The 25,840-nt window shown below is 46.3% G+C and overlaps 1 protein-coding gene across 2 annotated transcripts in view; it reads left to right on the top strand.

Moving 5' to 3' along the window:
• Window positions 1–25,840, top strand: part of NUDCD3 (NudC domain containing 3) — a 101,575-nt gene that overhangs the window by 37,600 nt on the left and 38,135 nt on the right. The window lies entirely within an intron of this gene.

Here is a 25,840-nt window from a genome sequence, read left to right as displayed (position 1 = left end):
TCCTACAGTGAGAATAGATGCTGTAACCCATGTGCACAGACACTTCCTTTGTGTCACCAGCAATGGATGTATATTTACATATGTGTAGAGGGGGATGTGGAGGTTTCTGACCTCTCCATCATGTGATACCAGTGACCCCAGTGAAGGAGCTGTTTGCTGGGACACAGACAGTGTGGCTAGAGGCTGCACATGCTGCCCCTAGAGCAGTGTCAGTAACTTGAAGGCAAAGGCACTGCTGCATTGCTGGTGTGACTTCTAGGAACACAGACCAGCAAAAGTCAGAATCAGATAGATGGACACAGTAAGTTATATTTCTGGAAAATTCACAGTAGAATACATTCAGGCAAAAGTTACCTGGGTTTTTGTCTCACATGGAGTTAGATTTCATGCTCTGAGGAATTATAGAGATGCCTGCCTGGACATCTTGGACTGTGAGGGTGGTGTGAGTGGGTCAGTTCTTAGGAGCCCGAATGTGGTTCTGCCCACTGGCTGCACAGTTACCCATTGCTGTCCCATAGGTCCCCAAACTGCAGGAGCCTGGACTCTCCCCTGAGAGCCAGTGGAGGAAGGAGTTCTCTGTTTCTATCCATGTTTGCAAAAACTGGAATTACCTGCTATATCATTGCTTTATTCCACGAAAACCTAGTATGTTGATCAGCATCCTCTTATTTAGGATTTTTGTGGAGAAATAATCACCAGAAGTTTTAGAATATATGTTATGTGTATGTTAATTTAATTGTGGGTAATTATGTGGTAGAGATGACAGTGCACACATGATAGTTGTGGTTTGAGTTTTGGACCCACTGGCTTGAAAATCACATGAGGTAGTATGTTTGCATGCCCAAAATCTGGAGAGGAGGATAGAGGAGAAGGGATTATGGTGTGGCTGTTCCCTTGGGGGAGAAGGGAGTTCCTTGCTTCTCTCTCTCTCTCTCTCTCTCTCTCTCTCTCTGTCTCTCTGGTGCGCACGTGTGCCCTGTAGCAAAATACTAAAACACAAGCAAACAAACTAACAAAAAGCTAGCATATTAACTGGAAGACTATGATTGAATTTTCCTCTTGTTAAATATCTCTAGTAAAAGTGGGCATCACATTCCATTGTTGGTGTCGTCCTTTTTTCTCACATTAGATTTGGTTACAGACAATTACCCTGGAGCATTACAAACAGGCATCATGTATCCCCGCTTCCACTAAATGCCAGATCATTGACATTTGTGTTGCTTTTAGGAATGATAGCTTCTTGCCTCCTGTGAGTTATGCTGTATGATGGGGAAGCAGATATAAAGCAATAGGGCAAGTGCTAGAAACTTAGGACAGGAAATATTTCAAGTCTCATCACTATCTTCTTGAATCCCTTTTAATGAAAGAAAAATTACATTTGTCATTTGTTTTATTGCCAACACAGACACACAGAGAAAGAGAAAGCACCCCTCAAGGGGGTGTGGTCATGCTACAGTCTCTTCGTTTCTCCATCCTGTCGTGACCTTGGACATGCACACACGTGCATTTGGAATGTTTTTCAAGTTGTTAGGGCCAGGATTTGAACCACAGTTGGCTATGTGGGATCCAGCTCCCTTAGCTACTAGGCTACAGAGCTGGTCCATTTCTCTATTTCTTGAAAAGTTTATCTATTTTAAAAATTGGCTAGAAGGTGTGTGTACTCACTAGAGAGACAGAGAGAGAAGGAAAATAAGCATCTTCATGGGAGATAGTCACACCTCAATCCCTTCATCTCCATTTCTCTTATTGGGATTTCGAGCACACACACACACCTGGTACAAAATCACTGAGTCTGGAATTTGAACCATACTTGGCCATGTGGGATCCAGCTACCTTAACTACCATGTCACTGCCTGGCCTTGTATATGTTTATTTTGTTTATTTCCTCCATGAGCGAGCGAGCGAGCAAGAGAGAGAGACAGGCAGGCAGGCAGGCAGCATCACCATCACCTCAGAGCCCTAATGCCATGATCCATTCACAGCTCCAGCCAGCCCAAGATCATAGGCATGCTTGTGCAAGAGTATTCAGAGAAGTTTCTGGACGTGAATTAGAACTCACCTGTGGGGGTCTGCTTTTGAAGTATGTACGCCCCTGTTTGCCATTGTCCAATTCCTGTTATTTGTTCACGCCACAGTCCCTTCTCCCATGTAGTTGACTGCGGTTCGCGTCCCGGACCCAGTGGCTTAAAACTCATACCGGGCGCGTGTGCGTGCATGCCCAAAGATCCCGAGAGGAGAATGGAGGAGAAGGGATTGCGGCATGCCCATCCCCTCTGGGTGGTGATTTCTCGCTTTCTGTCTCTATGTCTCTCTCTTGTCTGTCTGGCGAGCGCACGCACCCTATAGCGAAAACCTCTCCACACACACACACACACACACAAAAGAATCTTTGGTTCAGATCTTTTGTCCACTTTTGATCTATTCGTTGGAAAAGTCATGATGTAATTATCTGTTGTTCTATGCAAAAATGTGTCATGACTTTTCCAAGGAGCCAGTATTTAAAATTGGATTGTTTGGTTCATATTTGTGCATCTAAGAGTTCTTTGTATGTTCTGGTTGTGAGTACTTAGTTTGCTAATCAGTGGCTTGTCTTTTTCATTCTCTTTAACATTGCTTTTTGAATAGCAGTTCTTTTTTCAAGGTGGGGAAATGCATTTTTTTTTCTGTATAGTTTGTTTATTTTTTATTTCATTTATTTCTGCTTGACTTTTTTTTAATTTAAATTTATTTGTTTACGTTCATTCACTATACATCATTACAGCATACAAAATGAGATTTTCCATCCAGAGTACACTGTATATTGTCTCAATCAAGGGAAATGCATTTTAAACAAAGCTTTTTTTCACTTAATGACCTACCTATTAGTGACTGTTCAGAGTAATGACACTTGAACTTTTTTTTTACCCCAAGGTTTTTGCTATTGGATGCATACACTCATCAGAGAGAGAGAGATAGACAGAGAGACAAGATGGTGAGAAAGTAAATCATCCCCTTGTGGGGATGGTTATACATCCTTTCTCTTCCATTCTCCTCCTGGGATTTTGGGTGCACACTCAGACTGTGGTCATCTGTGTGGGAGTCCAGCACCTAACCACTACGCCATCTGCTGGCCCCACCACTGCTTGGATTTAAGATGAACTGGTTCTCCAGCACAGGAATTCCTTTTCTCAGTCTGCGTGAGTCTCAGGAATTCCCTTTCTTGGTCTTTGTCTTGTTCTGCAGTCAGTTAGTATTCACTACATGAAGTGTTTGCACTCATGCAAAACTGTATTTTGTTTATAAATTTGTACTTTACTGTGTACCTGTAGTAGTATTTCGAATAAATGGAAATGATTGGGACCAATGTAGTTGACCGTGGTTCGAATCCCGGACCCAGTGGCTTAACTTCACACCGGGCATGTGTGTGTGCGTGCGTGCTCATGAACCTGAGAGGAGAGAATAGAGGAGAAAGGATTGCAGTGTGGCCATCCTCCCAGGGGATAATTTCTTGCTTTCTGTCTCTCTTTGTCTTTCTGGCGAGTGCACGCACCCTATAGCAAAAAAAAAAAAAAAAACCCTCAAAAAAGAAAAAATGTAAATGATTATACTAGATTCATACTATTGTGTTGTTGTATCTTATTGCTTTCTGGTGCTTGTCTAATGTGTATTTTTTGTATGGGTAGAATTACATTATTCTGATATGGTGTCATGTGGTATCTATTGAAAAATACCCTATCGTGCCACAGTACACCACGGGACATTCTCCTTTAAGCTCCTTGCTTATTGACCAATTCACTTAATGACCTACTTGTAAGAATGGAACCTGATTGTTAAGCGAGGAGTGCATATATTTAAATTACCAGTGGACATGTGTGCTCATCAGATAGAAAGAAGAGAGAGAGAAAGGAAGCGAAATAGAGCACCCCCTAATGGGTATAGTCACCAAAATCCCTTCTCCTTCATTTCTCCATTCTTTTGGGGTCTTGGGCATGCATGCACATGTGCCTGGCATATGTTTCAAGCCTCTGGGGCTGGGATTTAAACTATATTCGGCCATGTGGGATCTGGCTCTCTTAGAGGTTATGGGACCATTCAAAGAACAGAAGTTCTTTTTTTTTTTTCTTTTTTTCTTTTTTTTGAGAGGTTTTTGCTATAGGGCGCGTGCGCTTGCCAGACAGAGACAGACAGAGTGACAGAAAGCAGGAAATCATCCCCCAGGGGGTGGTGGCCATGCCGCAGTCCCTTCTCCTCCATTCTCCTCTCGGGATCTTGGGCACGCACGCACACGTGCCCGGCATGAGTTTAAGCTACCGGGTCCGGGACTTGAACCATGGTCGACTACGTGGGAGTCCAGCGACATAGCCATTACGCTAACTGCTAGTCCCAGAACAGAAGTTCTTAATTTAATAAAGTCCATTGTATCAATTTTTTCTTCTATGGATCATGTTCTTCATGTAATATCAAGGCAATCATTGCCTAAAACAAAGTCACAAAGATTTTCTCCTGTTTTCTTTTCAGGTATATTTATCTTCTCTGTGAATGAGAGGGAGTGCGTGCGTGTGTGTGTGTACTCACTCAACAGGGTCCCAATGTATGATCCAGCCTGGCCTTCAGTCAGCCCTGGATCTGGGCACATGTGCCTAGTGACTCAGGGGAGTCTCTAGACTAGAACTGGGAAGCTTCCCATGTGGGATAGCCTCATAAAGTGTCATGTTTTACTGCTGCGCCACTGACTGGCCCCTCTCTTGTTTTGTTTGAAGTTTTATAGTTGTAGGTTTTATATCTAGTTGCTGTGCTCCACTTAAATTATTTTATTTTATTTTATTTTTTTTAGCTATAGGGCGTGTGTGCTTGCCAGAAAGGCAGAGAGAGACAGAGAGACAGAAAGCGAGAAATCACCCCCCAGGGGGATGGCCACGTTGCAATCCCTTCGCCTCCATTCTCCTCTCGGGATCTTGGGCATGCATGCACAAGTGCCCGGTGTGAGTTTAAGCCACCAGGTCCGGGACTCGAACTGTGGTCAACTACATGGGAGTCCAGCGACATAGCCATTACACTTACTGTTGGTCCCCCTTAAATTATTTTTAGTATATGGTGCCAGGCATGGCTTGAAGTTTATCCTTTTAAAAAAAAAAAAAAAAAAAAAATTGTTTTTTTTATATTTTTTTATTTAAAAAAAAAAGAATTGTTTTATTTGACTTTATTTATTTATTTATTTATTTATTTATTTAAATTTGACCAGAAAGGGACAGAGAGAGAGAGAAAGTGAGAAAGCAAGCCACCAGGTATGAGACTTAAACAACAGTCGGCCATGTGGGAGTTCAGCGCCCTTAACCACCACTCTACCTACCGACCCCGAAGTGTACCCTTTTTGTGTATGGATGTCCATTATGTCAGTATTGTTTGTTCACTGGTATTTTAGGTATTCTTCCCCCTCCCCCTTTTTTTCCTTGCCTCTTTGTGTGCCAGGCTTTCCTTGTCCATACTTTTTCCTAGCCCTGTTTCTCTCCATCTTACTTTGTTACCATATTGCTGCCAGAAATCCCTGAGCTTGGGTGATTTATAAAAAATAGAGGTTGATTCAGGTGCAGTTTAGAGGTCTCAGGTCCAGGGACTGACTGGTGAGGCTGCAGCATGGCAAAGGGCATGATCTGCTCACCAGCTTCTTCTGATTCTATTCTGTACCCACATGGCCCCTCTCTGCCCCCTTTCCTCTCCTTGAGGACCTCAGACACGAGATGCCACACTAATGGCTTTGTCATATCCAAAGGTACCACTTAGGAAAACCATGAGGGGATTAAGCTTTCAGTTCACACCTTTATAGTACAATCAAGTCCTAATACATGAATATTTATTTATGCATAGGATGCATGTGCACACTAGAAAGAGAAAAAATTAGAATGCACTCCCCCCAAGGGAGATGGTCATGTTGCCGTCCCTTCTCCATTTTCCTCTTGGGGATTTTGGGCATGCATGCACACAGACCTGGCATGTTTTTCAAGCCACTGGATCCGGGACTTGAAATACGCAGTTGGCCTTGTGGGATATAGCTACCTTAACCACTATGCCAACAGCTGCCCTCCAACACATGAATTTTGGGGAATAGCCATATTGAAAAACATGAGTTTAGGGGGAGAAAGCCTCATCTAGCCATGAAGCCCTCAATCACATGCTTTTCATCCATTTTACCCTTTGCTCTGCGTCTTCAGCTCTGCCTTCCTACGTCTTCTATTCTGGGGCTGATACCAGCAGTTTGACTTCTGCTTTTCCAAGTGGAGACAGTGACCGTCACAGTGTAACTGGCTACCTGGACAGAGAGCGAGTGTCTTTCATTATTAGGCTTCTCTTCCTTGCTCTCCTGTGTCAACGACCACTTCTTGTGAGCACATGTAACTTCTGCTGATTCTCCTCTCTGGCAAGTAGTTTTTCAGCCTCTTCCCTGGCCTGTCTTCTTTCCGCCCCTTAATGTGGGTGTTCTCAATGATAGCTATAATCAGCTCCATTCTCCCTCTGCATCTTCTCCAGAAAGACCTTGTCCACATCTGTCTGTGCTCTGTTTGGTCCTGCAGGCAAATAGTCTTCTTATCCTGCAGATGTACAGCAATTGCCCCAGCCTCCTAAACTCCTTTTTTTAAAGAAGTGTCCCGACCTCCTTTCTCTGGAAGGGCCCTCCTATTCTTACCATTGGCAAAGTTCAGACCCTGTTCCTCTCACTTGTCCATCATGTGCTGAGTCATGATTCTGTGATTTCCCTGCTATTCTGAGCAAAGGAAGAAAGACCTCTTTAAATTACTATTGCTATGTCTGTATTCTTCTAGAGTGAGGATGGGAGCATGGATGTGACGGGTGGTCCTTGTAGCTTCTCACTAGCTTGAGCTGGAGCAGGGTTGTGGTTTGGTGTGGGTCTCTGAAGCCATGCTTGTACAGAGTGTGCCACCCAGCTAAGCCACATTGTACTGTGGCAATAGTCTACACAACTCAGTGGGGTATCTCTCCTCCTAATGCTAATAACACCCATTATGGTTTGACTGAGGTTCTAGGTGGGAATCAAGGAAGCTGAAGAGGCTTCTCAGCCCAGCCATGTTGGGCAGTTTGTCTGTGAACTAATTGTAAAGCAGAATTACATCACACCTGCTATTTCTCCAGCATCTTGAGAGTGTCCTGGGGCTCCAAAGAGAGTCTCTGGTTGGTCAGCAGTTACTTTCCATGTCTTCACTGGGGCAGGCAGGGAAGGCTGTTCCCATTCCCAGGATGACGTGGCTGTTAGAGACCTTGTCACCCAGTAGTTAACTCCAGCTTCTGCTTTCTCCTGTGTTGAGTTGGGACAGATAGGCAGGAGCATGGAAAAATAGATGAGAAAAGCCTGTCAAAGCTGAGAAGTGGGAAGGCTGCAGGCACACATGAGCTTCAAGGAAGCAAGTACACCAAGGGGGAGCTGACCTCAGGTCCTGAGTATAGTGAGTGCAGGCTGGAGCCTGGTAGATGCAGCATGTCCTGGAGAGTAGGTGAGGTCAGGATTTGGCTCAAATATTTTAGGGCACATGACTTTGGACCATTTCTTCATCCTCTGGGAGCTTCAACCTCATGGAAATGATGATGCCCCATTGGTATTGGTGAGTCTTGCTTGCAGTTGTGTGTGCCAGGGCAGAAGTGCCCGTAGCTGAGGTCTTTCCCTCTTTCAATTCCCAGGTTTCATGTCCTCCATGGGAATTTGGTGTCATCTAGGATCCATGGCTTTGAGGACAGCTAACATAGTTGTTGTAACAAAGTATCTGAGTCAGGTAATTTAAATAGAGCAGAAACTTATTTCCTCCCAGTTCTATAGCTGGCAGGCGGAGATGAAGGTGCTGGTAGGTTTGGTATCTCGTGAGGACCCTGCTTTTACTTCCAAGATGGTGCCCTTTTGCCGCATCCTTGCAGGGCAGAAGGGACAGAAACGGGAGAGAGAGGAATGCTGGGGCAAAGCCTCTTTCCAAGGCCTGGATCCCATTCATGATGGAGGAGACTTAATAGCCTCATCAGTTTTTTGTTTGTTTGTTTTTAGGTTTTTGGCATGGGTCATGTGCACTCACCAGACAGAGAAAATGAGAAGGGGAAGTGAAACATCACCCCCCAGGGGATGGCCACGCTGAAATCTCTTTTCCATTCTCCTCCTGGGATTTTGAGTAGGTGCGCACACACACCCAGTGTGAAGTGCCCGTAGCTGAGGTCTTTCCCTCTTTCAATTCCCAGGTTTCATGTCCTCCATGGGAATTTGGTGTCATCTAGGATCCATGGCTTTGAGGACAGCTAACATAGTTGTTGTAACAAAGTATCTGAGTCAGGTAATTTAAATAGAGCAGAAACTTATTTCCTCCCAGTTCTATAGCTGGCAGGCGGAGATGAAGGTGCTGGTAGGTTTGGTATCTCGTGAGGACCCTGCTTTTACTTCCAAGATGGTGCCCTTTTGCCGCATCCTTGCAGGGCAGAAGGGACAGAAACGGGAGAGAGAGGAATGCTGGGGCAAAGCCTCTTTCCAAGGCCTGGATCCCATTCATGATGGAGGAGACTTAATAGCCTCATCAGTTTTTTGTTTGTTTGTTTTTAGGTTTTTGGCATGGGTCATGTGCACTCACCAGACAGAGAAAATGAGAAGGGGAAGTGAAACATCACCCCCCAGGGGATGGCCACGCTGAAATCTCTTTTCCATTCTCCTCCTGGGATTTTGAGTAGGTGCGCACACACACCCAGTGTGATTTTCAAGCTGCCAGGTCCAAGACTCAAACTTGTGGTCAGCCATGTGGGAGTCCAACTCAGTAATCGCTATAACCCTGGCCTTATCAGTTCTTAATATCATCACATGGGCCACTAGTTTTCAGCACCTGGAGTCTGGAAGGGCACTCTCAAGCCATAGCAGATGGCAAACGTAAGAAAGCTCTGCACAGGGGCCCTGTTTGCAATTCTGGCATTGAGAACTGGCTGTATGGATCCCATGTAAAGAAGCTTTTGAGATATCACCTGGAGACATTTGGCTTTGGCAGGTGAACACTGTGGCAGCTGAACTCACGTGGACCTCTCATGGATCAACCCTGTTGAGATGGACTTCAGCGGTGTGTTCACAGATGGGCTTTCCTTGCCCCTCATACCAGGCTTGTCCCACAGAACGCGGTAGCACATGGCAAAGTATTTTCTTGCTAACAGCCCTCTGAGGGAAAACTGATTGCTTTTCCTCAGCAGCCTGAGCACATGCTCACTGTCTGAGGTGACTTTTTGACATCTGCCTTGTTGCAGCAGTACTTATAGGAAGACTTTTATGTAATTCACTGCAAAGACTTCTCAAATGAACATGAACACTGCCAGGAGCTGGGCTGGATTTCTGAGGCGTCGCTGTATTTGTTTACTTTTCTGATTTGCAGTTGAATCATGTCATTATGTTTGATGGAGCATCTAGTCCTGCGAGTTAAGAGGATAATAGTATGGGGAATGCTAATTTATACATTTTTTGAAAATGTCCCTCTCAAGCACTTTTTTGGGAGGCAATAAAAAGTGACTTGTGGTTGCAGTGAGATAGGCAGAGGTCCCCACCTAGATATCCAATAAAATAAAGCACAGTTCCACCCCGGACATTGGAAGATCCAATTTGGTGGACCTGTGGGTCTGTGGGTCATCTAGCCAGCCTTCCATCCACCCTCGGGATAGGCTCGCCAAGGACCTCAGCCCATTTATATGTAGAAAAGGGTAAGATGGGCCAGCACCAAGGCTTTATAAATAGTAGGGCTGTTTCTCCAGCCTGTCTTCATTCTGTTCACAGCTAAAATTTCCTGGCTGCCTGTGACTAATGAGAATGGAAAAGTACTGTTTGCAGAGATGTGAGCTGGCAGACTCACGCTCCTCCAGTACTTCATTGCCGTTTGTGGTACTCTCTGGGGGTGTCCATCCCTTCAAGGCTGAGCTGCTGCTGTCTCAGGTACTAGAAACAGTAGCATGCTGACTTGAGTTGCCTTGAGGAAAACCCATTATTTCCTCATGAGAGCATGGCCAGCCATGTATTCCATAGCTGAGAGTGGTAGCATTGCTGCTAGGTCTCCGCCTGGCCTAGGTGTTAGTTGAGGATCATGACTTGGCAAGCATGACCCTTAGGGAAACATGTATTTATGCAGGGTACAACTTGCCCCATGCCATGTCTGCCCTGAAAGTATTACCTGCCTCACTTCCTAATGAGCAAGCCAAAGCCAAGCGTACCAGAGATAAGGCCCAGGTTTGTTGCTGACTGGCAGGCAGGCAGGGTTGTCCGACTCAAGTCAGTTCTTTTTTGTTTGTTTGTTTGTTTGAGAGGTTTTTGCTATAGGGTGCTTGCACTCGCCAGACAGAGAGACAGAGAGACAGAAAGCGAGAAATCACCCCCCAGGGGGGATGGTCATGCCACAATCCCTTCTCCATTCTCCTCTCGGGATCTTGGGCACGCACACACACGTGCCTGGTGTGAGTTTCACGCCACCGGGTCCGGGATGCGAACTGCGGTCGACTACAGGGGAGTCCAGCGACATAGCCATTACGCTAACTGCTGGACCCTCAAGTCAGTTTTTGAGCACCAAGTGGCATGCTGCCTTTTCTTTTCTATCTGGGAGAGCTCCAAAGGTGCACCTGTCTGACAGAGTGTCTGCTTCATCTCGCCACTTTCTCATTGGGGAGTAGGTGCTCTGTAGACCTGCCCTTTAGCTCAGAGCTGTATGCCCAACTCCTATGCTGCATTTGTGACTGTGTGGCATTAAATATCATGTCAAATCCTATTTAGGCACACCTTCCTCTGTGCCCACCTTCTCCCCTCCCCCCATGCACATATAGTGACCCTGCCTCCCTTCTGAAGACACATAGGAAAACCTCAGAAACAACTGGTATGGAGAAGCCTGCAGAGACTTTACTGGGGAGCTAGCATCAGAGATCAGCAGGTTGGGTAGGGGCAAGAGGCTACAGGAATAGCCTGTGCAAATGGATGACTCGTTGCAGGGTGTTCACAGCTCTGTGTCCTGGGGGTCAGGGAGTGCACACAAAGGGCTGGTAGGGACCATGTTGTGCCTTTCTTTGGAACTGTGAAGACCCTAATTATTGCTATGGAGCTGGGGTTCATCTTCAGAGAATGTGGGGATCTGTAGTTTATAGGGCAACAGTGTTGTGCTCATTGTATTAGAAGGTCACCAGGCAGCACTCGAAGTGGATCAGTAGGGGTACAGGAAGGATCACACAGGAAGCTATTGCAAGGGGTTGGGGATGTGGGAGGAAACACAGGAGTAGTGCCATGTTCCTTGGAGCTTGGGGCAGAGAAGAGGTCAGCTGAAGGGGATGGGTAGTAGAGGGGGCAAAGGCCTGGGGAATCCTCAGGTTGGGCAATGATAACAGATGTCATGGTTGTGATAGGTGGACAGAAACTCTAAAAGGCAAGTTTGGATTCAATGCTTGGATGTCACTAGTGGTCAGTAGAGAATTCATGGTGAGTGTATTGGAAGATAACATGGAGAGAAAGCAACCCAGAACATTTAGCTGGTAATAAAAGGAAGGTGGTGATGGCATGGTAGGTAGGACATGCTGGAAGTCAAGGTGAAAAGAGAGTAATGCAGGACATTTAACTGGGAATGAAAGGAAGAAGGTGATGGCATGGTAGGGCATGCTTGAAGGTAAGGTGAAGAGAAAATGATATAGGACATTTAGCTGGAATGAAAAGGAAAAGATGGTTGCAGCCTGAACTAGAGGCTAGTTGAGAGAAACACAAGTCCTTGTGTCTGACATTAGGGAAGGATGAGGTGTGAGGACAAGGAACTGGTGGGTGAGAAGACCTTGGTGGTCTAAGAGACTGAGGGTACAAAGGTGTGGGCCCTGGGGTTGGGCCCTTGTCAGGCCCACATGATGAGCAATGCTGGCAGTGGGTGTTTACCAGTTAATGCCAAAGGTGTATGTAATGTGAGGGAGTAGTTCAGCTCTTAGAGAAATTGTTCACTTCAGCTAAAGAATAAACTATAAGATTTTATTGTGTAGCAATCTCTCAAGTTCCTTGGGGTTTTCTTTATGTATATACTACTGCCACATCTGTGTGAAGGTCCACAGTGAGAAGGGGCTGTTTCCCAGCCAGAAGTGTTCTCACACGCACCTTTCCCTGTCCCTAGGCCTGGGGTGTCTGGCACTGGACGAGGCTTGGAGAGAGCAAAAGTCATCATTCTGGGGCCTCTTCCCAGAAGCAGGGGCAGAGGGCTTGCTGTACCTGTTCTGACACTTTCCTTTTGGTTTTGTGGGCCCAGGAGTAGGTGGCAGGGAGGCAGCAAGGTAGGAAGGCAGATGTGGCTGGTGAGGCCCACAGCCTGCTCTGGCCCCAGCCTTCTTCTTATTTGTGCTGGGAACCCTGCTCACTACAGCGGGCCCTCTTTTGCTTACATGACAGGTGCTTGTGGTTTTTTGTGATAGCTTTTATTTAAGCTAAGAGTCATCTAAATGCATTACTCTTAAATGGACAATATTGACGTTGACGTTTTGTAGCCTATACCCAGGAATTCCAATGGCAAGTCCTGCTTGCCAACATGGGCATTTCAGGATGTAAGAGAGGATACTGGTGCCCCTGGAAGAGTCCAGCCTTTAGGTAAACACCTGCCAGGAGAACATTCAGTCAGGCTGCAGTGGCACGGAGGCCAGACACTAGGTCTGCACAGGGACACTTGAAAACTTCTTGCTAACTGGTATCCACCCCCTAGAGATCCCGAGCTACTCTTGTAAAGCTATGCACAAAACTCAGACTTTGGCCATTTAAGTCTTGTTACTGTATGAGGAGAACAGGGGACTGCTGCCTCTAGGATTACTGTAGTCTTACCGTGCCCATTTTGTAAGTTCTGTTTCTTCGCTTGAACGTGCCCAGGGCTCATAACAGCTGTGTCCCCAGTTATTGCTGTGTGGGTTGTGGTTGGTTCTCTTTCTAAGGGATTGTAATCTTGTATAGGAGTCCCAGGACAACTGTATAGAACCTTCTGGGCGGCATAAGTAAATAGTTCGTCAACAGATGCCTGCTGTGTGGCTATGGACCATCTTTTGATGTCCAGGTGTTAGAAGGCACCGTGAGGCACCAGGCATGTGTGCATGCATATCTAAGATCCCAAGAGGAGAGTAGAGGAGAAGGGATTGCAGCATGGCCATCTCTCTACAGGATAATTTCTCACTTTCTGTCTGTCTCTCTCCAGCAAGCATATGCATCTAATCCCAAAATCTCTCCAAAAAAAAAAAAAAAAAAAAGAGAGAACCTACTGCTCTTACAGTTAAGGGAAGATCTGTTCCATGAAGAGTAGGGAAGAAGAGGCAGTGGCTAGCTGGAAGACCAGCAGCAGAGGATACCACAGCCCTTCCCCATGACAGCCCCCTGGTTCTGGGGACCTTTCTCTGGGCCCAACCCCCTGGGTACCCTCCTTCTGAGCATCCTTGCACCCTCAGGCTCACAGACCATCTTTCTGGGACTGGTGCCCCAAATCGCCTCTGGGTCCCTTGCCTTGGACTTTCTGCAGTCCACTCCCCTTGTGACTATATGGCCACTTTCTAGAACAATCAGATGGTCACTCCCTTCCACCTGACTTGCCACTATTTTTTGATGAACCTCTGAACTCTGGCTTTAAAAGCCCCATGTATGCTGATCTCGCCTGGTGTGACAGCTCCTCTTTGATGGTAACATGTCAGTGGCATTGAAACACCACGTTAGTAAAAGCATGACTGATAGCAGCTAACCGTTTCTGAGCTAGCTGCGGTTCTGACTGAGTCTTCTGTCTATTCTCTAGTTGGTTAGTTGCCTCTGAAGTCTGTCCTTATGTACCCCCATTTTACAGGTGGAGAACTGGAGGCCTAAGACCTGGGTCACAGCAGGTGGGGGCCAGGCCCAAGAACTCCCTGTGAGCAGCTCCCTGGACTGCTCATTCCCATCGTCTATCACAGGCCCTGTCATGTCATTGGTGAGATTTTAGTGTGAAGGTCCATCTCCATTCACGAGCTTTCTCTGCTGACTGGAGGCTCTGAGGGGTGACTTGGTCACTTCTGGATGACTCCCAAGTTTGCGAGACCCATATTTTCTCTGCTACATCCCTAGAACCTGTTCCCATGTGGGCACCTGGTAGGTGCTGGGCCAGACCTTGTTGAATGAATGGTGGGTAGAACCCTGTCCAAGGTCCTGGGGTGCAGGCAGAGGAGAGGGTTAGTTGTTGGCATTGGAGATGCCAGCTCAAGCTGTGCTAGCTCTGAGGAAGGAGGGTCTGGATGGGCAGGTGGCCTAGAAGGGCAGGTGGGGTGCCATGGTTGCTACCTCCCCACACTCTCTCCAGGTGAGGAGGTCAGAACGGCAGGAGGCCAGATTGGACCCTGTGGGCTTGTTTCTCCAGTAGCACATGGGGCCCTTGGCATTGAAAGCCCTCCCAGGACATGTCACCCCTGAACTCAGAAGGTACCCACTAGTCCACAGTGAGGTAGTTCACATGAGGAGGCCCAAAATGCACCATTGTGTGTCAAAAGTGGTTAGGAAATTGGCAGTGCTCTGTTGTCCACAGACTGTTGGGAAAACACACCTTGTTTGTGGAAAGCCCTCTTGATCAACCACTAACATTCTGCTCCCAAAATAGCAGGAGCAGTAAATATCAGCTTTCTATATACAGCAAATGGGAAAACATCCCCAGAATTTGTCCTGTAAAGCCCCCTGCAGGGAAATTATGTGGAGGGAAAAGCCTTTTATTTGCTTTTCAAAGTTGGTGGACAAAGTATAGGAGATGGTGGGGGAGAAGGGTAAATAGTCATCTTGAGTTGGAGGCGATGCGCGACCTTTGTGCTCAGGGCTGTGATTCAGTATATGGACAGGAAGCACACTATAAGTAGGTCAAGTATTATTAGTAACCTCCTATTGGTGAGGGCAAGGGATGGAGAGGAAAGACTGTAAGAGCTTGCTGGCCTCAGAGCAATCTGTGGGTGGAGTCAGTGTTATTCCCATTGTACAGATGAGGAAACTGAGGTCTTAATGAGACTGAGGCATCTGCTCACATAGCACAGCTCCTCTGTGGCTAGGTGGGTGACCCCTTGCAGCTGATACTTTCCCCTCTTCCCTGAACACCAGTATGGGCTTTCATCAGCACAGGCCACAGCTTCTTTGGGTTCTAGGTCTAGGATCTACCGTATATTTGGGCATTGAGGTCAGATATGCTATAGCATGCTCCCAATTTAAGTTTGTCTGGAATTTCTCATGATTACATTGAGGCTGTGGACTTGGGGAGGATCACAGAGGCAAGGTGTCCTTCTCACTGTGTCATGTCAGGGGCATGGGTCACACAAGTCTTTGCTGAGATGCTGAGCTGCGGTACTGGCTGAGGCCTGCAGTAGTTCCTGCACCATCATGTGACAGTTGTTTGACACAAAATAGCTAGAAAGCCAAGGGGGGGCAGAACCAGAGTTCGGAAAACTGGCTTAGATGGATTATTGCTGTGAGTGTGAGATCTTTATGGAAAGAGTCCCCATTGTTCTTTTCTGTACTCTGCTCACCAGAGTCTCTGAGTCCAGCCCTACTCCAGGGGCAGGAAAATGAGTACTACCTTCTAGGAGGATGGAGGAATCTCAAACGATTTGTTAAAATTCTTAGCATACGTTAGAAGCACAACAGTAAAGCCTAGTATTTGGGAGAAGATACTTGGATGTCTTGCAGATGTCTTGTTTGTCCTTGAGGCCCCACCCACCCACTCTGGCACCATCAGTGGGGCTGTCAGCATCACTGTGAGATAGTCTAGCGGGGTTATCAGTGTTATTACTTTGGTAGTTTAATGGTAGATTATTTGTCGTTTGTGCCTTTTATTATTATTTTTTAAAGTTTATTTATTTTTTCCATAAGAGAGACAGAAATATAGAGAACCAGGCATCCCCAACAGTGTTCCTGCCTCATGATCTGCCCCCAGTTTCAGCCAGGCCAGATAATATATGTGCGCATGCACTTGGTATGCTCAAGCATGTCTCGGGAGATGAACCCAGGACCTTTCCTGTGTGGGTCCATTTGTGTTGCTGCTATGGAACCACCTAGCTTTTCCTTCTGCATGTCTAATTGGATTTCCTCTGTAAGGAAGAGCCATCCCCTTCTCACACCTGTTCATCCATTTTATTTGTTCATATTGCTAGAGACTCATGGGTATCTACTTATTCTTTGCGTCATCATCTGGTGCTGTTATTTATTTTATGTCTGTGTGTGTATATACATATTTTTTTTTTTTTTTGAGAGGTTTTTGCTCTAGTGTGCATGCGCTCACCAGAGAGACAGAAAGACAAAGTGAGAAATCATTCCCTAGGGGGATGGCCATGCTGCAATCCCTTCTCCTCCATTTTCCTCTCGGGATCTTGAGCATGCACACACACGCTGCAGCATGAGTTTAAGCCACCGGATCTGGGACTTGAATTGCAGTCGACTACATGGAAGTCCAGTGACATAGCCATTATGCCAACTGCTGATTCCTTTATGTCTGTATTCTGAGCTCTGACCTTTGTGGACTCTCTGGTTGCCTGCTCTGTCCTTTGCCAACTTTGCATCCCTTTTTTTCAGCACTTGTTTTCTTTCTGGATATAGAAGGTGTTCTGGGGGACACCTTGGCGTAATGGTTACATCTCTGAACTCCCACATGGTTAACTGCAGTAAGAGTCTCAGACCTGGAGACTTAAAACTCAGGCCAGGCACATGTGCATGTGTCCCAAAATCCTGAGAGGAGAAGGGATTGCAGTGTGGCCATCCCCCCTGAGGGGGTGATTTCTTGCTTTCCATCTCTCCGTCTCTCTCTGTTTCTTTGGCAAGTGCACATGCCCTAGCAAAAATCTCTCTCTAAAAAAATAAATAAATAAATAAAAGATGTTCCGGGGTCATCTCGTGTTTTCTCTGTTCTAGTCCTAGAATCACTGTTCTCCCAGGAGTCTGATTCCTTCACTGGAGAATGGTGTTTAGAAACCAGGATCTGGACCCTCAGAAGGCTGGCAGAGGGCCAAGCAAGGATGCGGGTGTGTTTACCACCCCATGTGCAAACCCACACACCTCTCTTTATATTTGTCTGAATGTATATTAAATAAGCACAGGGTGTCACCTGGATTTAGCAAGTCTCTTTTAATATGTGAATCTGGGTCACTGAGTAGATGTGTCTCTGACACATTGTCAGCCAGCAGGATCTGCATCCCTGTTTCTTTCTCATCTTCTCCCTGATAATGATAGGTGTGCTCTTCCCCTGCAGAGCCACACCCCTCACCTCTGGGTGCCACTTGCTGATCTTTCTTCCTGCAGTCTATGCTTTGTGCTTTTTCTTTAAAATTTTATTTATCTTTATTATTTTAAAATTTGCTTTAGGGCATGTGAACTCATGAGAGAGAGAGGGAGGAAGAAAGAAAGAGAGAGAGAAAGTGAGAAATCAAGCCACTAGATCCAAGACTTGAATTTTGGCTGGCCTTGTGAGAGTCCAGCTCCTTAACCACCGCACCATCTGCTGGCCCCCAGCTTTGTTTTTTCTAAAGTTTATTTATTTATCTCTTTTATGTGAGTAAGAGCACGCAATGCCACTATTCACCCTAGCCTTTGCCACCCTGGATCAATGCACCGTGCATGCCTGGTGTACTCAGGGAAATCTCTGGCTACAAACTGGCAGCCTTTTCATGTGGGATTGCCTCGCAGAGCTGCATACTTTACTGCTGCCCTGCTGTCAAGCTCTGTCCAAGTACTTTTGAGCTATTTATCCTGAGGCACGTTAGCAGTTGCTGTGGCAGGCCTACCACCAGTGATTTATCCCTACGCTGCACCTGAGATAGTCTGTGACACAGGCCTCCTCCTGATCAAGAACTGCTGCTTTCACCTCTTCTCAGATATGTGTGGTGGGTTTTACAGCAGCAGCTCAGACTGGCTGTGACCTGTCATTGCTGAGAAGTGCATGTTCCAGGGCTCCTAGGCTTACACACCTTCAGAGTTGACCTGTCTGTGTGCAGCACAATGGTGTGTTTACCTTTTGTTCTGTTCTGCTCTGCTGAGTAGATTTTACTCTTACCCTTTGAGGAACACACTGTTCTGGGACACATACTCTAGAAGTGTGAGCAGTTCCCCCATTCTCCTACCCTCTTCTCAGATGAGGTTGAGTGTGGGCTGGGAGTGAGGTCTTGGCTGGGACTGCGTGAAGGAGGACAGTCAAGGTTGGTGACCCCAGTGTGGCTGGGATCAGGGTGGTAGCCCTTGCCTGGGCATAGAACTTAGCAGGTCAGGTACAGACAGAAGTGGCTGTGGTTCTGCCTATGCCTGTTGGAGGGCATGTGGTCCTGCTGCTCTTACTTCCATTTGTCTACTGCTCTCCTGAGGAGCACATCAGACAGATAGCTGCAGGGCCGGATGCTTCCTCTTGGCACTGTAGGCGCTGTGGCCTAAGCATCAGCAGTGTTCCTTGGCCCAGTTATTTCTCAGTTGGGAGTCTTTAGGGTGTTGCAGCAGTAAAGCTGGTCATTTTCCTGCTGTTGAGTGATTAGAAGAGAACTGACCAAAGACCAAGATACATAATTCATGGTTGTTAGATCAGCACACTTAGTGAGTCGGTGATTTCATGTTTGTTTTATAACACATATTTCACATTTATATACTTGTAAAAAGTAGAATGCCTCTTTCTTTTCCTTGTTAAAAAAACAATTTAACACTGTACAGGTTTCCTCTTCTAGTTAATCACAATAACTTTATAGTAAATAAGGATTAATTTTTCTCTATACTTGCATCTATACCTGTCGAGTTATCTATTGATATGGGTAACTCTAGACACCTTGCCTCATTTATTTTAGGTAACTAAGGATCACTTAGCATTTTAAAATTATAGTAGCCAAAACGAATTTTGAAACATAAAAGCAGAAGCTGGGCAATGGAGCAATAGTGGGACGTGACACTCTATGACACTGCCCTTCAGTGGGTAGGCTCCCACTGCAAGTCTAGAGATCTTATGAGTGTGCCTGATGGTGTGTGCTCATGAACTGGGGCTGGCTGCGGCTGGGGCTGGGTTGGATGTTAGTGGTCCTAACATCCATGCTGGGATGCTCTCTCGGTGTCTCTTAATCACCGAGGAAATAAACTTTAAAAATATAAAAAATAAATCTTCTGAAATACACCTTTGTAAGGATTTTTTAGTAAAGTGAATCTTTCTGGCCAAACAGTGGACTGGCTCCTGAGCATGTGGGTACATTATCAGGGCAAGAAGAGGCCTGGCCACCCTAACCTCTGGATATTGTCTCAGGGGAGCAGTGGGCCTTGCCAGAGCAGCAGTCTGTATGGGATAAACCAGCCAGGGTCAGGCCAGTGATGTGGCAGGTATAGGGATGCTTTGTGTGCCTCAGCTGTATGTCGTGTGGCACATTACAAAGTTACCAAAGGCAGATGTTGGTCCTTTGTGGGGGAGACCCATCAAAATAAACACTCTGGTATTGATGCAGGGAGTTGGGGTAGTCAGGCCCAACACCAGTGCTGATTTCCAGATTCTTTATCTCATGTTCACGAAGAATTAGAGAAGCAGACAAACGGAGAAGATAGTAAGCAAAGCTTATTAGGAAAGAGTCAAAGCTTCCAGCTTAGTGGAAGGGGAACCTGACTGGGTCAGCTGGTAAGGGTAGGAGTAACCCAGTTATATAGGCCCTGACAAAAAAGAAAAAAAAAAAAACCTGTATGTAAAGTATTTTTGTTTAAGGAGATGGAGAATAAGGACTTCTCGGGGGTGGGGGAAACAACTTTGTTTTAAGAGATGCCAGTACAGATGTTTTGTGCTACTGGGGAGTTTCAGACTGATCGCTGTCCTTGAGTTGGACAGTATTTTTAGGACTATAGTTAATCTGTCCGTTCCTAGCATTATCAGCAAGTAGGCTTAAGTTTTGAAACATACGAAAGAAGAATATGTTATTCAAGTTTCTTTCTTAACCTGTTCTCCAGACCAGGAGAGACCACACTCCTGGTTTGGAATGCAGTAATGGTATGAAAAGTGCTTGCTTTAGCTTTCATTATCTCAAGCAGGCTGCAGGCAGCTTTCTGTGTAATCAAGTAGTGAAAGCTAATAATTGATTTCTAGTGAGAGCAGTAAATGATTTGTATTAAAGGCTTGACTATAGTGATGGTATTTTGTCTCCTACTCTCCATTCCTTGGACTCCTCGCCCTGTCTGCTTAGCCAGAGATCTTACTCCTATCTCAATATAATTCATCAAGAGCAGAAAATAGAAGCTACAAGAAACCAAGATCACATGAAAAGGAGATTAACAAATAGAGATTTTTTTTTTTGAGAGGTTTTCGCTATAGGGCACGTGCACTCGCCAGACAGACAGAGAGAGACATAGAGACAGAAAGCGAGAAATCACCCCCAGAGGGGATGGTCACGCCGCAATCCCTTCTCCTCCATTCTCCTCTCGGGATCTTGGGCACGCACGCACACGCACCCGGCGTGAGTTTTTAAGCCACCGGGTCCAGTACACGAACCGCGGTCGACTACGTGGGAGTCCAGCGACATAGCCATTACACTAACTGCTGGTTCCCAACAAATAGAGATTTTTAAAAAATGATGAGAGTGTATTCTTTTTGTTTTTGGAGAGGTTTTTGCTGTAGGACGCTTGCGCTCACCAGGAAGACAGAGAGAGACAGAGAGAGAGAAAGCAAGAAATCACCCCCCAGGGGGGATAGCCACACCGCAATCCCTTCTCCTCCATTCTCCTCTCGGGATCTTGGGCACGCACGCACACGCACCCGGCGTGAGTTTTTAAGCCACCGGGTCCAGTACACGAACCGCGGTCGACTACGTGGGAGTCCAGCGACATAGCCATTACACTAACTGCTGGTCCTGAGAATGTATTCTTGATAGAAAACTGTTGTGACATTTAGACCTCATGGAAGTATGGAGTTGTAAAGACCCAGAAGTGTTGACATGAAAGAAGAGACCCTGCTAGGATTCAGAGCTTGTGTTGGTCACATAAAGTATGGAGACAGCTTATGAACTCAGAGACGATATTTGTAAACTATGAACCAGCAAAGAATTCCTACCAAAATATATGAAGAACGTTCACAAATCAAAGAAATTTCCAACAAATGAAAAAGAACAGGACTGGCCCCTGGTGCAGTGGTTAAGTCTGTGCTGAGGGAGCTAGATCCTCTGGCTAGATCCACATGACTGACCATGTTTTGAATCCCAGTCCTGGTGGTTTGAAAAATACTGTAGCGTACATTCGCAGGCATGCATGCCCAGAATACTGATGGGACGGAGGAGAAAGGATCGCGACATGACCATGCCCCATTAGGGGTTTCTCTCTCTCTCTCTCTCTCTCTGGTGAATGCATGTGCTCTCTGGCAAATACACACACACACACACACACACACACACACACACACACACATATATATCTCAACAGGAATTTGACAAATGAGACACACATAACCAGTAAGTATATGAAGGGCTGTCCATCACCATTAATAAGCAGGGAAATGTGAATTAAGACTCTGCAAAGACTCTGCATTATAATAGGCAATAGGCCAGCATTTATAGGCAGCAGGAAGTGTGGGCCCATGGGTCTGTAGCATCACTCACGTTGCTGGTGAGAGTGAGCTGGGCAGCCCTTTGGGCAAACAGTTTGGCATTATCAGAGTTAGACATGTACACGTCCTTTGGCCCAGCAGTTTAGTCCCAATAAAGCTAGGATGCGTTCTTCAGATTTTCAGAAATACACAAAAAGGGAGTAGTACAGTGACTGCCCACGAAGCCTTCCCTGTTCATCTTCCCTCTGCAGCACGTCGTGGTTCTTGTTTCATCTGTCATGCTACTGCCAACTTTTTTTCATTTTTGTTTTTGATAGAAGAAATCCCAGACATCACGTAATTTCACTCGTAAATACCTCAGTAAAAAAATAAGGACTTAACTATAATTCCTTAAAATCATCTGATACTCAGTCTATTCAGATTTACTTGATTATCTCAAAAATGCTTTTTTCAGTTTTTCTTATTTTAATAATTATTTTAATTCAGTGTTTTTTAATAAGGGTGCATGCATGTACCAGAGAGACTGAGAAACTGTGAACGCTCCCTAATGGGGCATGGTCAGGCCACAATCCATCTCCTCTCTCTCCCTTCTGTCAGGACTTGGAACATGCATACACATGTGTTGGCATTTTTTTTTTTTCAAGCCTCTGGAGCGAGCATTTGAGCCACGATTGGCCATATGGGAGCCAGCTTCATTAACCTCCAGGCAACTGGGGTTTTTTTCAAATGAGTTTTCCAGCAAGGTCTAGACACTGAATTAGTTGATAGGTTGGGTGAGTCTCTTTATTTAGAATAATTCTCCTTTTCTCTTTTTACCCTGTGTCATTCATTTGTCAGAGAAACTTGGAACTTTGTCTTATGTGGTTTCCTGTGAGTGAGGTGATGCTGTCTTTGAAGCAGGCAGGGTGCTGTCCTGCTAAACTGCTAGATTTTTAGAAAAAGAAGCCCAAGGGTAAAAATGTATAATTGTTAGGCAAAATGCATAACTTATCTGGCTAGTATCTTGGAGGGTCCCAGGATCCCCCCCTCCTTTGCTCAGGAAGCCCTCTGTCCATAACAGAGACTTTCCACCGGAGGGGAGGACGCACCAAATGGAATAATTACCCTGAGGGCTGCGGGCTCGTTTTAACCATTTCACACATTTGTCTCATGTATTTATTCCTCACAGCTATACTCTGGGACAGATGATGTTATTGTTCCCATTTTGTAGATTGGCGATCGCTGGCCATGGCATGGGGTACCCACTCTGCCTCCTTCAGTGGGGTGGTAAACACCTGTTTTTACCTTCTTTCTGAAGAGAGTGTGGGCAGCCCCCATTGTATTGTGTTTGGTGCCTGGCCATTTCACTCATCAGCATCCAGGCCTGTAGCTGGCCTGTCTCCTGGAGTATGGGGCTGTGCTGCCTTGGCACCTGCAGGAGCTGGTTCTGTGTGTCCTGTAACACGCCTACAGCCTGATTGTCCCAGCCACTCAGCAGTGGATGCTGTGCAGGCCTCCAAAACCTGCTTCCTAGCTGTGACTCACTCGCTTCTGTCGCAGCTGAAGCCTTGCTGCTCACCTCCCTGTGCCCCCGCAGGCCACAGCTGCAGGGTGACAAGGACCAATGCCCTGGGGGAAGGGAGTCCAGAGCCACCTGCACTCCGCAGGATGCTTGGCTTTATGTTCTGTGGGCTGATTATAATCAGCGTTATTTAAGGAGAGTGTTTAAAGAAGCATTTGATGATTTGCGGAGGCACTTGAGAGGCTGCTGGCCCAGGCAAGGGTAGGGGGACCAGGTGGGTATTGTGTGCCCAGAGACCCTGAGCACACAGCTGTTGGGGCAGGGCTAAGATGAGGACAGTAGATGCTCCCATACCATCCCAAGCTGAGGCTGTAGCCCCAGGCAGAGGACGTTCCTGCATGGGTGTCCCCAGGATCTTTGTGCTTACTGAGTTGCTGGGAGTAGCTGGCTGAGTTGCCTCCCCTGGCCCCTCTGTTGTACTCTTTTCTCCTCTGTTGGAGAACCTTTCCTTTCCCCCACATCTAGGGACTCTTCATGTTTATTTCCTGGTCTCTGCTGATGTGTTAGGGCAGTGTTCATCTTTGTGTGTGTGTGTGTGTTATGTGTCTTCAAACTTCGGATTGTTTTGAGCGGTAATAAACACACAGGCTCCCAGCCATACAGGTTCTCTGCATGTTCACCTGTGTTTGCTCGGATGTGCACAACAGAGTTGCTGTCGGTACTCATGCTGGCTGGCTGCTCTATGCCCACTCAGGACTCTGGCCCTTGCTGTTATGGCCCTTGTGGGGTTGCTGGGTCCAGGGACCACAGAGTGTGTCACTGTCTCCTGATCACACTTACTTAAAAAATATATTTTTCTTTATTCTTAATAAAGTGCATGTACAATTTATTAAGAGAAAGGGAGAGGAGCACCTCCACAGGGCCAATCATGCCATAGTCTAGTCATTCAGCCTGTTGGATCCTGAGCATTCAGGCATGTGTCTGGCATGTTTCAGGATGACCAGGCTAGGGGTGCAAACTGCAGTCAACACGTGGCATCTGATTTCTCTTGAGTAGTTTATCACCACTGTGCCACAGTCAGCCCATTTGGTGACTCTTTAAAAGAGAACCATTTCTCTTGGTTATAGAAACATCTGCTTGTTGTGGGGAATTTGGATAATGCCTAAAGGTTCAAAGAACAAAGTCGATTGCTTGTTACCTGCTGTCAGAGATAGTCGAGATTTCATGTGCTTTCTTTCAGGCATTTATGCACATATACATGTGTGTGCACGAGTGTATATATGTATGTATTCCTTCTTCTTAGGAGCTGGAGCTATATAACACGTGAGAGCCTGTAGCCTCTTGTCATCTTCAGACCATACCAAGAGTTCTCATGTCCCTGGAGAACCCCTGAATGTGCTCCTATTGATTGACATACACTAATCTTTCTTTTGCTCCCACTTGCATGGCATTGATCATTCTTTTTGTATATTTAAGAGATATTTTTACTCTAGGGTATGTGTGCTTGCTGGAGAGACAGAGAAAGAGTAAGTGAGAAATCACCCCTTGGGAGGTATGGCTATGCTGCAGTTCTTTCTCCTCCATTCTCCTTTTGGGATTTTGGGCACATGCACCTGATTTGAGTTTCAAACCTCAGGGTTCAGGACTCCAACCATGGTCAGCCATGTGAGTGTCCATTGCCTCAGTCACTACACCATCTGTTGGCTGTGCATGATCATTCTTTAGTTTCCTCCTCCCTTTTTTGTTTGCTCATGTCACTGAGGTGGGCGACCTCCTGGCTTCCGTTGTCATTTCTGTTCCCCAGTGGTTGCCTGCAAGTGGTTAGCTGGCACTGTTCTGATTAGTCAGTGCCTGGCCCTGCTGATGTTTAGTGCTGAGTTTTGAATATCACACCTGATCCAAATAAACTTGATTGTATCTGCTTAGATTGCTGTGACAAAGTACCCAAGGTGGATGGCTGGCTGAAAGAACAGTGGTTCCCCCATGATGTTGAAGTGAGAAGCCTATTTTAAGGAGCCGACCAGGCTGGCCCCTTCTAAAGGCCCTCAGGGAGCCCCTTCCTCATCTCTCACAGCTTGCGGTCGTGACCCTGGTCTTCAGCATTCTTTTACTCATAGCCCATCACTCCAGCCTCTGCCTCATTTCATGTTGCCTTACCTGGAGTGTCTGTCTCCCTTTTAAGGACACCAGCCATATGGATTAGGACTCACCCTGTGACCTCCCTAGCTGGGTCACCTTTGCAAAAACTGTGTTTCCAAGTAGGTCATAGTCTGAGGACCTGGGGGTTAGGACCCCAATATCCTATTTGGGGAACTCAGCTCTCAGCAGCTGCTGTTAACCAGCCTCATGCAAACTCACAGAATGCAAATGTGCTCCACTTTAGCCACTCTTCCTACTGCTGCCTGTCATATCTATGCAGAAGTAGACACCCGCCACACCTATTTTCTGTGTGAGTAGACTCTGGTGTACATGCTGTGTGAGGTCCTGAGCTCTCCTTCTGCCGGTGTCCACCTAGTGTTTGCTGGGCAGGCCCTGTGTTGGAATGCCCCAATGGTCACAGCTGCTGCCTCCACTGGGACTAGGCCTTTGTACTTTATACCATGACTCACTACAGTGTACCTTTGGGTCTGAACTTTTACATGGTGCTTATGTTATCAAGGTGGCCAGGTTTATGGCAACATTGTATAGGCCTCTCTGCTTCTGTGTTCTGTTTTGCAAGAGGCACACACTTGGTTGGTTTGTGGTTTGGGTTTTAAATTGTTTATTGAGAGTATTGTTTACATCTTCAATAACAGTGGTGTAGTTTTTTACCTAGGCCCCTTGGCTTCAGTTTAGT

This window comes from Tupaia chinensis, unplaced genomic scaffold, assembly GCF_000334495.1.
Source record: "Tupaia chinensis unplaced genomic scaffold, TupChi_1.0 Scaffold144150_1, whole genome shotgun sequence".
Taxonomy (NCBI): domain Eukaryota; kingdom Metazoa; phylum Chordata; class Mammalia; order Scandentia; family Tupaiidae; genus Tupaia; species Tupaia belangeri.
Note: the sequence above shows the minus strand (reverse complement) of the source record. Positions and strands in the feature narration are given on the sequence as shown.